We start from the raw sequence: 15265 nt of genomic DNA, 5'->3' as shown, positions 1-15265 counted from the left end.
TTACATTCAAAACTTGAGCGCATGCGTCGGCTTGTCTTTGCCATTTCATCTAAAACTTCATCAACGGTAACAATTTGATCACGGTGGATGCTTAGAAATGCATAGCCATTCAATCGATTTTCACTCATTGGTTTTCAAATAGTTTTTAATCAGCCTAAGAGTTGAAAAAGATCTCTCGTTCGTTGCGTACAAAAGATTTTCAACAACATGTGAATATTAGGAAGAGCCACAGAATCGCATTCCTGTAATATTAATCATAGATAAATTGATAAAAAAAAAACCGAAGTACCTCCTTCAGGAATAAGTAGAATTCATGCTTTTTCAGCCTATGCATGAGATCTAACGCATAGGTATATAAAATTCAAAAGAAAGAAACTGATCGTATAGAAAACAATTTAATTTAAAAAGTCATATCTACACAGAAAAAACAGTAATGTGCTTTTTGCATTTTAAAATGTGAAAAACACATTATTTTTTCATTTATCAAATAATTTGAATTTTACATTTTTGAAATGAGTTTTTGATATCAAAAAAAAAGACGGCCACTGCGGTGTGATGGTAGCGTGCTCCGCCTGCCACACCGTATGCCCTGGGTTCGCACCCCGGGCAAAGCAACATCAAAATTTTAGAAATAAGGTTTTTCAATCGGAAGAAAATTTTTCTAAGCGGGGTCGCCCCTTGGCAGAGTTTGGCAAGCGCTCCGAGTGTATTTCTGCCATGAAAAGCTCTCAGTGAAAACTCATCTGCCTTACAGATGCCGTTCGGAGTCGGCATAAAACATGTAGGTCCCATCCGGCCAATATGTAGGGAAAGTCAAGAGGAGCACGACGCAGATTGGAAGAGAAGCTCGGCCTTAAATCTCTTCGGAGGTTATCGCGCCTTACATTTATTTTTTATTACATTATAATAATGTGTTTTCCACATGGAAAATAATGTCAAATTTGCATGATATTTCAAAATAGGAAATGTGTACTTCGAAAAAATGCAGTAAATTTAACATTATTTAAATGTGGAGAATAAAATCAAAGCACGAGAGTTAGTATCGTTTAGTTCGGCAAACAAACAGGACCATAAGCAATGTTTATATGTAGCTTGTCGCCGTGACGTAAGGGCAGAAGAATCATGCAAACGCAAGACAAAAACGGTGTCCAACTCAAAACAAGTTATGAATTAAAAAAAAAAAACGGTATTTTTTTCAAATGCTATAACTTTTCAAAAACTGACCGTTTGGGATTTTTTTTTTTTTTTAATTTTTTTTTAATGTACTTTTCGTAAAAAATACAAAAAAATGTTTAAAGTTTTTTTTTTCAATTAAATAAAAATAAAAATAAAATATCGCCCACTCCGGGATTAGTGGGGATGATTATAGAATTGATTAAAGTTTTTTATGAGAAAAAAAAAAATGGCGCAATTCGAAAAATCTCGAAAAACTGAAAAATTACAAAAAAAAAAAGCTTTAAAAATTTTTTTGAATTTTTTCCGAAAAGTACATTTAAAAACAAATAAAAAAAAAAAATCCCAAACGGTCAATTTTTGAAAAAGTTATAGCATTTTGAAAACAAAAACGGTGTCTTTTTAAATATTCATAACTTTTTTTGAGTTGGATGAACAAATTTGAAAAAATTCTGAAAAACGTCTTTCGTAAGCTAGAAAAAGAAGAAAAACTTTTAGACAATTCTAAAAGGGGTCGGGTTCAAAATTGGTTGAAATGGGATGGAATACCCCATATACATAAACACAAAGTGTTGCAAAGTTTAGTGGAAAATAAAATAGAACTTCTTCGTATTGCTTGAAATATTGTGCATTAAGGTGGTCCTTATAAATCAAATTCTATTCTCACCCTTAAGGTATCAGTGCAACGTTATCGGAGTATACAACGATAAGCCGCCAGTTACTTTTTTATCTATACCAAATCGATAAATCGTGGATAATAAATTGATAGTTTTTCTATAGCAAATTGACATTTTTTCGACAACAAATCGTTAAGACTACAAATTTATTCAATATCGATAGACCTTCTTTACTTCGTCAATAAAACGCCAAAAGGAAATGGATAACAAACTGGTTACTCGTCTATAACGGTTGCTAACGATAAAAAACCGCTAACACTTTGATAACAAATCGTTAACACGCGATTTAGGATCCAGTTTCGTATTTAGTTTCTCATTTTACTTTTCCTTACCTCTCCTTTCCAATAAATTTGTTTCCCTTTTCTTCCATCACTTCAAATATTACACTTTCAATTGCACACTTCCTTGGTTCCTATATATTGATTTATTTACGGTAATACAATCTTTCTTGCTGAAGTACGAAGCCGAACCATTGATCATTTTAGGGATAATGGCATCCGGCTGCATGGAAAATCCACCTTCCGTTCCATCACCCAGTCTGGATTATTTTAAAGAGTACGCTGTACTATGTTCTTATCATGGATCAAGGAAAGGCTACATTGAGTGAATCGCAGTATGGCAGCTGTACCACTTTCTTGACCTTTCCTTCAAGACACTATCAGATACATGATACAATTCTACAACAAGCGATGTGAGCAAACTTTTCTGGCAACTGCAGTAACAACCGAACTTGTTACTGCCGAATTACAATTAATGGATACCATTACGACCTTTCCTCCTCATCCGATCAAAATGTTCGTTCGGTTCTACGACACAATGTCTCAGCTACTAATCATATTTTCAAAATCAGATTCCACTGGACCTGGAGCATAGCCTGAATCAGTTTTACACATCTCAGATAAATGAGTAAGCACCTATCAATCAACAAGCAAAGGTTTTATTCAGCGGATCGCAATATGGCAAATACTCTACCACTTACTAATCTTGTTATTCACACACAATAGGCATCTGCTTGTCTCCATTTACCCAACAATTATACAGCATTTACAATTCGGGGATGTGATCAACTTTTTCTCTGACCTTCAATGAAGATTCAGTTTAATAATTTAAGAGTAATCAGATAAGACGTAGTGACTGTTTTATCCATATGTTTATATATGTATAGGTTTTATTGTCACCTTTTAGGAAAGAAGAGACTGCATTACTCATAAGTAAAAAAAACTTCCGTTCTAACTAACTTATGATGAGACTTTTAAGCAGTACACCAATATACAAAATATGCAGATAACTATTTGGTTTTTCTAGTTCGCTCTGGTACCTATTTTTATAGACCATAGTAGATCGCACATGAGCTTCACTACGCTTAGCTTGCTGCCTTTGAGAAACATATCTTTTTCCAGATAGGGTACCTAGTTACAAGTCGCCTTTTATGACAAGCACGCATTTCCGCGTAAACATTCTAACAGCTATTGGAAGGCTGAAGTGTCAGTATACTTTCTCCTCTTTTTAGTGTTGATAGTCGCCATTTCCGCTGGGTTTGTCGCGTAATTACATTTTTAAACCAAGTGATAGCCGTTAACCTGAAAGCACTCCATAGAAATTTGGCTTTTTCTCTAATGTATAGTGAATTATTTCAATAATTTCTTATAGTTACGCTTCACATATAAGCCAATATAATAGCCGCTTCAGCTTCTGCAAGATTTTTCTTCATATCCAGTCGGTCTGCACAACTATGCGACTCTTCAATAATATCTGGAATTCCTGGTTGGAAAACAACTAAATGCATTTCTTGGTATAGCGTGCTTTCCCATAGCTCCATCTCTTTTCTCTGGGTTAGTATAATCCTAAGGTTATAATTTTCGTGCTATAGTCAAATTTGTGTCCAACGTGTCGCTGATCGTAAAAAAACCATAACTATAACCCTCATATTACTGTTTTCCATAAATTATTTTCATCAATGCGAAAGTAAAAAAAATTCCAGTAGTTCGCAAAACCAGATAAAAATTTACATACCGACTTAGTACCCTCTAAAGTGCAGTAACGCACGGCTATTTGAGAGCACAGCTGCTGGCTGTAGTTTTCAAACCTTCCTAAACTACTCCTAGTCTGCTAGGCTTACATATCAGCGCAACAGCGTGCGAGTCAACCTTTTGTGTACCATAAACTGCTCCTCCCTACATGTCGACTTAAGCAACGCACCCAACTCTCGGTCTACGTTCTCAAGTATGTACAATGCCGGGTTATTACATGAGTACGACATGACGACCTCTACTTGACTTAACCAGCATTGTCGATAATAGTTGAATTGACGGTGCAACAACCACAAACAATAAACCAGCTCGAGCAGTATGTGCCACAACAACAACGAGCACCCTGAATTGAATGAAATGGCAGTGTCTTCGACAACGCAAATGCGATTTTCTACTACTCTAACAATTCAAGTATCTTCTAGACTATTTTGAGAGAGTTCAAATGTAGTAGCGAGAAAAAACAGCAACACAATTCTGAACAATGTCAGCGTATAGGAGCGCACTTTTAGTACTTTAGAAAAGGTTGTCAAGCGGATCGTTTTCGATGCTACCTCTCATCTTACTGCATTTTCGTTTGTTGTACTTCTATTTTCTTCACTTTTCAATTTAATGATGATTTCTTATGCTTTTAGTGCTGCTCGAATTACAGAAGGATGAGTAAGAGTACTCATACGCTGTTTTATGGCATTGCTTGTATTTATGTTACTCATACGTCCCGCTGAGTTGAGCACTTTTACTTACGTAAGTGAACAATGCATGAAATCACCTGAGTATGCGTTTAGATGCAGTGATGTATGGAAAAAGTTTCTCGTTATAATGTTTGCTTCTGTATTATTTACGTATCAGTGAGTGTGTTGGAGTTTGTATAGCTTTTAAGTCATTCGATGCCATAAGCTACAACGAAGTCATAAAAAAGTCATTCCTGATGATTACGCGTAAAAGTGTGTGTTCAAAAATTTGATAAGGGGAATGTTTAGCAATTTCCACTTTTTTTAAATTTATTACTATTTTATGAAATATTTAGAAAAATTTCCTAATTTTAAACAAAATACTAAAATCTGAGGACAGCAACTTTTAATTTGTTTACATTAATGCTTATTGTAAGCAGTTATGTTGCCTACTTTTAGGAGCAAAGAAATTTTGTAAAGTAATACTTGTTTTAAAAAAATATTCATAAATCTTTTAAAAAAATTTTAAACAAACTCACAATTGACTCAACCAACCAGATATTGTTAAGATTTTGGATTGAAAAATAATTGAGTTGGGCCTGCGTGATAGGAACGAGTACATCTCAAACACAGTTGAATCAGTTCTTCCTTTTAGTATAAAAATTATCTTTGAAAACGATGTTATCTAAAGATTTCCCCCTCCTATTCATAGTTTGTTTAATAAATTGATCTCATTCATTCATTTATTTATTATTGTTCACATGATTTATAACAGGATTACACTTAACCCGCGAAGCTAGGAGCTTGTCTGCGGGTAAAATAAATATGTACTAAATACACTGCTATATAGGAGTAGATGGCTATGTTTTATACTCCAAAGTCTTTTTGTTTATTTTCTATAAAGTTAGCTTCGTACATTTCATTATATCGTGTGAATGACTTCTCTTATGTGTAAGCTCAAACAGATCTCCATAACTTTTGGGAGCAAATGTATAGCAATTTCCAATTTTATTTTTTTTTTAATTTATTATTATTAGATGAAATATTTAAAAAAAAAATTCCCAATTTTAAACAAAATTTTAAAATTCGAAGACAATAACTTTTTATTTGTTGACATTAGTGCTTATTGCATTTTGTAAAGTAATACCTATTTTACAAAAATATTCATAAATCTTTTAAAAAAATTTCAAACCAACTCACAGTTGACTCAACCAATCGTTAAAGTGAGCGCTTGGCATGATCCACAAAAATTACACAAGCAGACAGTTTGCAGTGCGCCGTATAACTCTTGTACTAGAAATTCTTGATTCTGCAAATGGTTAAAGGAAGAAGTTGACTCAAGAAGTATCAAGACGCAGCCATTGGCTGAGCACAACAAGCATGCTCTTATCATCAACTTTTGCGTTTGACTTTCGTGGTCTTTGTAGAGTCTTCTCCACCAGTACTCGATTACAACTGAACCCTTTCTCCAAACTGAAGTTAAGTGGTATATCCTGGTTCTTGTAACGCATAATCCTCCTCTGCATGTCAATCCTGATATCATGGTCAACTAAGAAGTCCACTCCCAATATGACTTCATCAACAATCTCCGCTACAACGAATTTGTGTAGAACCACGACCTTCTCAATTAAGACTTCACAGATCACTTCTCCCAGGACTTGGTTATACTCGCCAGTGACCGTACGCAACCTGGCTCCAAGTAATGGATTTATTCTCCTGCAGACCAAATCAGATCGAATCAAGGAGTGAGATGCGCCCGTATCTACAGTCAGTACACGTTCTTTGCCATCCACATTCCCTCTGACGGTAAGACTGCTTGATTTCCTTCCAATTTTCGACACAGATATCACAGGACATTCAATAGCTGGGGCAAGTTTTCGATCTTTACGTCTGACTCGCTCTTGCTTATCTCCTCCAGCTTTGCGTTTACGGCCACCCAAGTTGGAACTACCAGGACCGGTGCTGCAATGACGAGCAATGTGACCTGGGTTACCGCACTTGAAACATTTGCTTGCACCATTACTCTTCTGTTGCGTTCCTTTTAAAGCTTCTAAAATTGCGTCTACCCACTCTGGCCTTTCTACTTCCACACGGCGTGCTTTGAAAACTGGCTTACACAGAAGCGACGCTGTTTCCTGAATCAGAGCATGTGATACCGTTTCTGCGAATGTTGGCTTTTGGTTTGCGTATGTAGCTCGCCTTGTTTCGACGTCCCGTATGCCATTTATAAAGCTCTGAATCTTTACCCTTTCAGTGTATTCCACGGATGTGTCCGCATTCGCTAAATGTGACAGCCTTTCAACAGCCAACGCAATGTTTCACCAGGCCTTTGAAAGCGGTTCAGTAACTCCATTTGGTATATCTGCTTCCTGTGTTCGCTTCAGTATTGCCTCTCTAGAGCGCTCATTAATGTTTCATAGTTGTTCCGTTCGTACTCTGGAATTGTCTGCAAGGTTTCAGCTGCAGGCCCTTTCAAAGCCACGAACAGTGCAGCAATTTTATCTTCCGCATTTCAGTTGTTCACTGCTGCGGTCTTCTCAAACTGTAGCTTAAAGGCCTGGAATTCAACAGAACCCTTAAAATATGCAGTTCTTTCCTTCGTATTACTCGCTGAAGCAGCCCGGTGATTAAGTTGCAGTTCCTGTATACGACCTCTCAAAGCATCCACCTCTGCCTCGATTTTTTCTTCAAACTGCACTATTTTTTCGTCCATGCGCGTTTCGAGTTTTGATAATAGACGCGCCTCTTGTGCTTCTAGTTGTACTGCTATGCGTGTCTCTTGTTCTTTCAGATGAGTTGCCATATATGTCTTTTGTTCTCCCAGCTGTGATAAAATTTGTGTTTCCTGTGCTTCAATCTTGGCTGTTATACAGTTCTCCTGGGATTCCAGCTGAGACGACATTTCGGATATACGTGCCTCCTGTGTTTCCATCTGGGATGCCACGTATGTCTTCTGTTCTTCCAGTTGGGATGACATTTGCGAAATGCGTGCCTGCTGTGCTTCCATCTTGAATGTTACTGTCGATGTTTGAGCAGATATTGCAGCCAAGGTCGTGTTCAAGTCTGTGCTCGTAACTGTGATGTTTCGTTTTTCTCTTCAATTTTTGTTGTTGATTCTCCCACATTAGGATAAAAGACATACTCGTCCACATCAATTCCTTGCGACTCCATTACCTCTCGTAGCCGTGTTTGAAGTTTGATCTTATTACCGGTTATATTCAATCCACGGTTTTCCAACTCCTTTTTCAGTTGCTGGCTCTTTAATTCACTCACCTTTGCCATGTCCGAGTTGTATTCAAAATCTTCCGGAATTTATTCAGCAATTCCTCTTCTGACACCAATTGTAGCGAATATCGTGCAATTCCTCTTACTTGCAACCTTCTACTAACGTTCGAATTACGAAACTGTTGAATAAATAACTCCACTATTCAATAATGCAAAATGGCCTTTATTAAAGTACTTCACAATAACACTTATACTTCGCAACTGATAGCTTGCTTAAATCAAACTGATTGTCGTGCCTCTACTGTGGCCGCTTTTATACCCTTCGATTGCCTCGTTCCATACTTCTAGGCGTTTCCAGAATTAACTTAGTTACTGCTATAAAATTATAGCTAGAGATGCACGTTTACAGCTTCTCATATGCGCAGGAATATGTGAGTGACACTTCCACAGATAATCGCCTACTTTTGGGAGCATCTCAGATAAGATATATGCATGTGTTTGTACGTCTCTTCTCCGCTACGTGTTCATACATATGTGTAGCCATAATGATTGATTCGTTTATGTAGATACAAGTGAATGCCTGATTTATTGTTGTTGTGGCTTCATTTACTAGTGATGTGGGTATCGCTTAGTGTCACTAATATTCATCACAATATTTACCGCATAAAACGCAGAGCTAGTGCAACTAACATTATTCCATACAATAACATATATTCAAGTCAAAAAAAAAAAAAAAAATACACGAAAAAATGCATTAGTGTAAATGCAGTTATTTAAAATGTCACAAATGTTGTAAGTACACGAACACATCCGTTGTGGCCATATTTAATGCATTAAATTGTATCCGCGCAAATAACGCCTCAGGGACATTTTAATCACAATTGCATTTTGTAATGTTATTAATTTTTAATAAAGCACACAAAACACAATGCAACAAAAGAAAACAAAAACGGAAAAACAAAAACAAAATTGTTGTAAAATACAGCAACAACAACCATAGATACAGATATCATATATTCACTTACACAAATACAAAATCAAAATTTATGCGAGCTTTTGTGCGGCAGGCAACATGCAACATGCAGCAAAACACGTGTTAAAAATGTAACAAACTACAGCACTGACATTTACTTAAACTATACATCATAAATGTGTGTGTATGTGTTTATTTGAGTTTTTGGAGTGCTGCAAATGACAAATGTATGCGCTAACCACAAAATGTGTGATTTTCGTGTATAGCTCAAAATGCCTCAAAGCCTTACAAGCTGTGAGTTGGTTGAGGCAAGTTTATATTATTATTAGTGAACAAACATACAAATGAGTGTTTATATAACACGCTAAAATGTGTACGAATGTGTGTGTGTGTAGAATGGAATCCCATCGGCGACGACAATAATTAATTAAATAACGCTTAAAAATATGCTATGCAGAGATAAATCATGTATGCCATGTAATTGCGCCAAACACACTGACCCACACACAAATGCATGTGCTTATATGTATGCGCGTTTTTTTATAATTATTTACTATAATATTTTGTAAAATTTATTACTATCAAATGACAACAACAAACAGTGGGAAATTAATAATAAACTAGGCGATTTAGATATGAAAAAACAAAATAACATTGCATACATATAGGCGCATTTTGTATGTAAATTAGTTATCAAAGCACCGAAGCGTGTTTTTCCGTGTTTGAATTAAGATTAAATTTATGCCAAAGCTAATTTTGCACAAGCGGATATATGCAAACATTTTTATTTCCATAGATTCGTAAATATACATACATATATGTAAAAATTATAAAAGAGTAGTTCTTAATCAAATAGACTAGGAAGCATATATCAATCAACAATACTGCGACCGAGGGTGGCCTGGGAGTGTTTGACCTCGCTTGCAATTGCTTCGATCTATATTATGATTGAGGCTATCTGATTACCAGACTATAGGAATATCCCTGACTATCAACCCCAACTGTCGAGCGGATCTCCTAGTCCACATTGGTTCAATTAAACCTTATGAAGATGGCTGTAGGGATGGCGAGATTCCGCTGCCCACCTGTAGTCCACTCCTACATTGATTGGCAAGAGATCTGCCAAAATGATTGGGTTCACTAAAACTCATCTATTCATCATATCATTGGCGTTTTGACAAGGCATTGTCCAATGAGTATCCATACGTCTCATAATACGGAAAACTCCATTCTGCTAGAGCAGTATGGAGGATGATGAGTTGGAATCATCCACTTATTTTATATTTGATTGCCTAGCATTTTCTAAAACTACGCGTCATTAGTTTGATTGGGATTCACTTGGATCTTCGTAGGATTCATCCCAGGTTAAAATTGGTGTCATTAGAAACATTATCGTTGCTACGTAACGACTCTTTGAGTAGCTATAGCTCTTTCACTATTATATTATTACAACGGACCTTCATGCTGTCCAAGTGAGATTTCCCTACAGGCGCCACTATCACCTACCTAACCTAACCTAACCTAACCTTTTTTGTGAACATTGTGCGGGGACGGTTTCATCATCTTTCCTGGGCGTATCATCGCTCTTTCTATTTGGGAGTACAGAGTAGTGTTGCCTTCATAATCTAAGCATCTTCTGTACATCGGTTACCAGGTCGCCATTTTCGTTTTTATAAGAGTTTTTTGCGGGTTTAAAATTCTCTACCTGCCACCAAATTTTTTGGTAGAATTTTCGGGTGTTATTTCTTCTTTCGGCTACCAGCTCAAACTCGTCACACTCACGCCTACTGTTTTTTCCCGTGGCCGCTGGTAACCAATTTTTTCTTCGGCGTAGGTGTGCAATGCTGCTTGTGCATTCCGACTGTTTGACTTATGGCCTCAGATAGCCTGTGTGGGAGTCGAGTTGCGAAATCATTAGCAGTCTGTCCCAACGTGGTCGATATGGTTACACGTATTTCAATCAGGGAACAGCCATGTAACTTGATGTATATTTTTGTGCTTAAACCTGGTGGTGGCTATGACCATGTTTCAAGCACTGGCGAAGCCGATCAGCCTCAGTTTATGAGGCGAGGTTTCATTGTGAAGGCTGAACCTACCGACGGAGGGGCCAAAAACATTTTACTTGCCCATAGTGCGTCCATTAGCTCATCGTCATTCTCCTCCATCGGTGCATGTGGACAGCTGAATGAGATATTGAAAAAGTTTGATTTTATGTGGATAGGGGCGAGAAGTTCATCCACATGTGTTAACTGTATTACAGTATAGAAGTTTCTCTCCCATCACAAATCTAACACTGAAGCTGCGGTTATATGCATGGACACTTCAGTGAATATTACAATTTTTAATTAACTATTTTCTTTGCTTCGCCCACTCGCTTCTTCCCTTCGCATTTCTAGAATTACGATGACGTCGGCTTTTGCTTTTACGACGGGATCAACCAGCCGAATATCGGCACCAAACCCATTAGATTATCCACCATTCCAGGTGCATACCCTTGAATCATAAGCCTTTAAACGTTGGCCGAGGTCATCATTTAAAATAGGGGTTTTTCTTTACCTGATATCCTTTATTTTCATTGGAGTGTGATTTTACGTGGCAAGATCCAACCTCAGCGCAGGCCTCCTACAGCCGCACCTTATGGTGATCAAACGCTGCTGATGAAGTCCCCCACGTAGCCGTTTAACTGATTGTGGCAAGGTGCCTTGCTAGGTTGTCGGCTTCTTACTCCATGACCAAACGGATGTTCGTTGGCTACCCAGAAGTTACTTGGCCGCAAGAGACCGGAAGTGGTGGGCTGATTGAACCTCTTGCAAAAGAATCACCCTGGCCATTCCCGGGTAAATGGTAATCAGAACTTTTCCCCACTAGTGTGGACTTCTACATACTGCTCCACTCTAAGTGTTTTACCAAATTGTTTTAAATAAATTCATTATCCACGATACAATGAAGTTTTAAAAACTATATTAATTATTAAGGAAAAACTCTGTTCGAAATTCGTTCGCATCTAAACTAGCAACTTCCAAAAACTGATAAATTTGTCTTGGAATTACCCAAATAGTTATATATAGACAAAACCTCAATGTACAACTGTGATTTCGCCTTCGAAAATTAGTTGTTAGGAATATAAAAAAACGCCATACGTTCTGATTGTTAGCATAATTTTAGGAGCTTTGCAGTTATAATATACAATTGATAAATGGCTGGCGGGTTGAAGATAAATTCAGGTGTTGATTTGTACCCAACGTAGTGATGAAGTGGCAAAATTATGCAAATGTATGTGCAGCACGTAAATATTATTTGATCAAATTAAACGCTAATAAAAAGACAACTCGATGACTTTCTGTGTTTCAGCTGCATAAAATCTCATACAAGAGTTACAAGAGTGTGAGCAATACTTTAAAATATTTAATTCAGCTTTTTCCAACGCACTAACTAATTTTTGCTACTTCACCCCTTCGCTTTTTTTTCTGTAATTTTTCATTTTCATTTTTCTGTTTTACACTATGTTTCTCACAAGTAACATTCCAAGCACGAATAAAACGAGCAGCACCTAAAACTATGCAATACTATTTGTGCGCAATCATGTTTTGTTCACGCTTCATTAGCTACTTTGTTGTATTCAACACTTTTCTTATTCGTTTTTGGTACATTTCATTTCGTTCCAATTCATTTCGCGCGAGTTTTACGCCAAAAACTTACGTGCACACGCTTCGAAAATCTACAATTCAAGTTAGCCGCCGCCGACGCCAAGCATCATTTATTGCTCAGCTTAAGAAGATGAAATGTTTATGCTGTGCATGTGTGTGTTGTGAGAGGGACGCTGACTTTGAAGTAAGAAGTCAGCGGCATTTCCCCAAATGGCAAATACTCGTACTTACATTCTTTAAGCGTACGATTTTTCTCCTCTTCATTGTTTGCGCTATTCCGCATACCAATTGACTTTGACTTCAAAAACATTTACAGAATGTTTAATAAGCATTTGAAAATCGTTTCGAAAGTCCGATGATAGTTGAAATTTATTGAAATGCCAAAAGCAGCAGCACAAAGTAAAGACAATGGAATTTCAATCGTGTAAGGGTATTTGTGTGTGTGTGAAAAGTTGAGGGGGTGAAAATTGTGGCTGAAGTTGGGTGGGTGTTTAATAAAATTTGTTTAAATATTTTAGGAATTTAAAATTAGTGAGGTGTCTTACATAAAAGTACATTTACTCAAAATCGTATACTTTAAGGTTTAAGGAGGAAAGGGTGGAAGTATGAAGCTTAGCTTATGGCAGGCAAAGGAGTTTTGGTTTGAAAGGATTGTAACCGCTTAAAGTTAATAACCTAAAAAATTATCTGTAGCGCCCTAAAATATGAAACCTGAATTTAAAAGTACCCGTATTGTTGGAAATGTTTAGCAGCTGCATACTTTTAGGCGTCAATTATTTGCCTGCCATTTTAAATGCTCACATTTAATTGATAGTAATATCGGAAATACTGGAACAGTTGTCTAGGCTAACGAAACTTCGGAAAACTGTTGGGATAAATGAAATGAGAATTATGACTGAAAATGGACCTGCTGAATGGCACGATTCTGTCGTGTTGGTCCCCACAAATTCGAATGCTTGCAGCAAAACTCAAGTGCTAAGAAGAAAATGTTGGTCTTGCATTTTGTATTTTAAGATAGGATTGTGTAATGATCTTAGGGTGCGATTTCAGCATAGATGCTTAGTATAGATGTAAGGCAAGCTGCAACTCAAACGAAGAGAGTGCTTATGTTAAGGCATCGAGGCTTCAACATCTGAGTGGTTAAACATTTTATGGTTGGTCATGGCATCTTCCTATCTTTCCCTATCTCTCTTATTATTTTTCTGTATTCTTCCTTATATTTGTTTCTCTCCCGTGACCTGTAACGTAGGTGATCTCCTTGTCGAATAATTTGTTCTATATTCTATATTAGAAGGACAGATCCTTTGAAAATGGTCATTATACCGCAATTATGCACCCTTAAAACAAATGAAGAGGATAGGAAAAAAGGAAAGAAAAGGAAAGGAAATGAAAGGAAAGAAAATGAAAGGAAAGAATTTAAAAGGAAAAAAGCTAAAACCGAAACCAAGACCGAAGGCAAACTGGAGACGGAACCGAAATCAGCGTGTTATCAGTTTGATATCGAAATACTAAAGGTTTGTCATAGATGAGTTATCGCATTGTTATCGACAGGTTTAAGGAGTGTTATTCATTGTTTATCACCGAGTTATAAGTTAGATATAGGTGTGTTAATGACAACGTACAGGCCAACTATCGATTTTTTATGGAAGTGTGATAAATTGGCTATTGATACCAAGAGTTATCGATTAACTATCGCTTTTTAATGGTTCCTTCGAAAAGTTCTAGACAATTTATGGTTTTTTTTATAGATATATTATCTAAAAAAATCGTCCATTGTTTATCGAAAAATTATCGTTTTTTTATAGGAGTGTTAAAAAATTTTTATCGAAAAGTTAAAGACGCTTTATCAAAAAGTTATCGATTTGTTATGGAAAATCAAGGTATCTGTTATTAAAGTGTTGCCATTTCTCATTTTACAGCATATTTTCTCTGCTTATCTTCACCAGCTTTAACTTATGATTGTATTTAAGAATTCATGAGCTTAACACCGGCTTATAATAATTGAATTTCAATTATTATGTTTTTCTAAATTTCCTGATGATGATTACGTTGGCGGTTTTCGAAATGGGTCCATCGCAATATGCCAGTAAATGTTTCTTTCTTTTCAGTTTCCTTAGAAAAACATAATAATTGAAATTCAATTATTATAAACCGGTGTTAAGCTCATGAATTCTTAAATATTAGTATAAACTTAACACACCATTAAACAAACATACATAAATTATGATTGTATCTTGCCTGCATTTACCCAGCGCAAAAATATTTTCATGAATAATTCTAAATTATTTTAGGAGTTTCAAATAAAACTTGTAACCTTTTTGATTTTTGAGATTTCTATGAAAATCGTGTTAACGAGCCTTTATGTGTTCAACGTATAACGTCGCGTCACCACATCCCTGTTTTCTACTTCGACAAATGTATACCCAATTATAGCATTGCATACTTTTAGGCTTCATAAACATTTGTGCTCAGTTCAACGTGATTAATATAATCGCTTTTCTCATTATAGAACTTGTTGCACTTTTGATAGCGCATAACCGTAACTATAATTCCCCATGTCAACTATTCCCCTTCGTCAATTTGTACAAAAATTTCTCCATCTCCAACTAATAATTTAATTTCACAATAGTTATTTAAAAGTTCTCTTATAATAATTCTCTAGAGGCAGATTACTGTCAGTCTGACAAATAAAGCAGCAACTTATGCCTGAAAGCATTCTTTTAGGTAGTTATTAATTAAATGCTGTCATTCAAAATTTCAAAGTGAAAGGAAAATTAGCATATTTCTCGTTCCGCCGCTTATATTGTTGTGATGAAATTGTTTTTCTAATTTGAACTATTTTCTTTAACTCATAGCTTAATAGGCATTTATC

The 15265-nt window shown here is 36.3% G+C and overlaps 2 protein-coding genes across 7 annotated transcripts in view; both read left to right on the top strand.

Annotated features, from left to right (window-relative positions):
* The window catches only part of bru3 (bruno 3), a 431221-nt gene that overhangs the window by 33869 nt on the left and 382087 nt on the right, over window positions 1-15265 (top strand). The window lies entirely within an intron of this gene.
* Window positions 1-15265, top strand: part of LOC137251744 (CUGBP Elav-like family member 4) — a 922306-nt gene that overhangs the window by 901918 nt on the left and 5123 nt on the right. The window lies entirely within an intron of this gene.

This window comes from Eurosta solidaginis, chromosome 5 (genome assembly GCF_040869045.1).
Source record: "Eurosta solidaginis isolate ZX-2024a chromosome 5, ASM4086904v1, whole genome shotgun sequence".
NCBI lineage: Eukaryota > Metazoa > Arthropoda > Insecta > Diptera > Tephritidae > Eurosta > Eurosta solidaginis.
The sequence above is the reverse complement of the archived record's forward strand: the minus strand, read 5'-3'. Positions and strand labels throughout refer to the sequence as shown.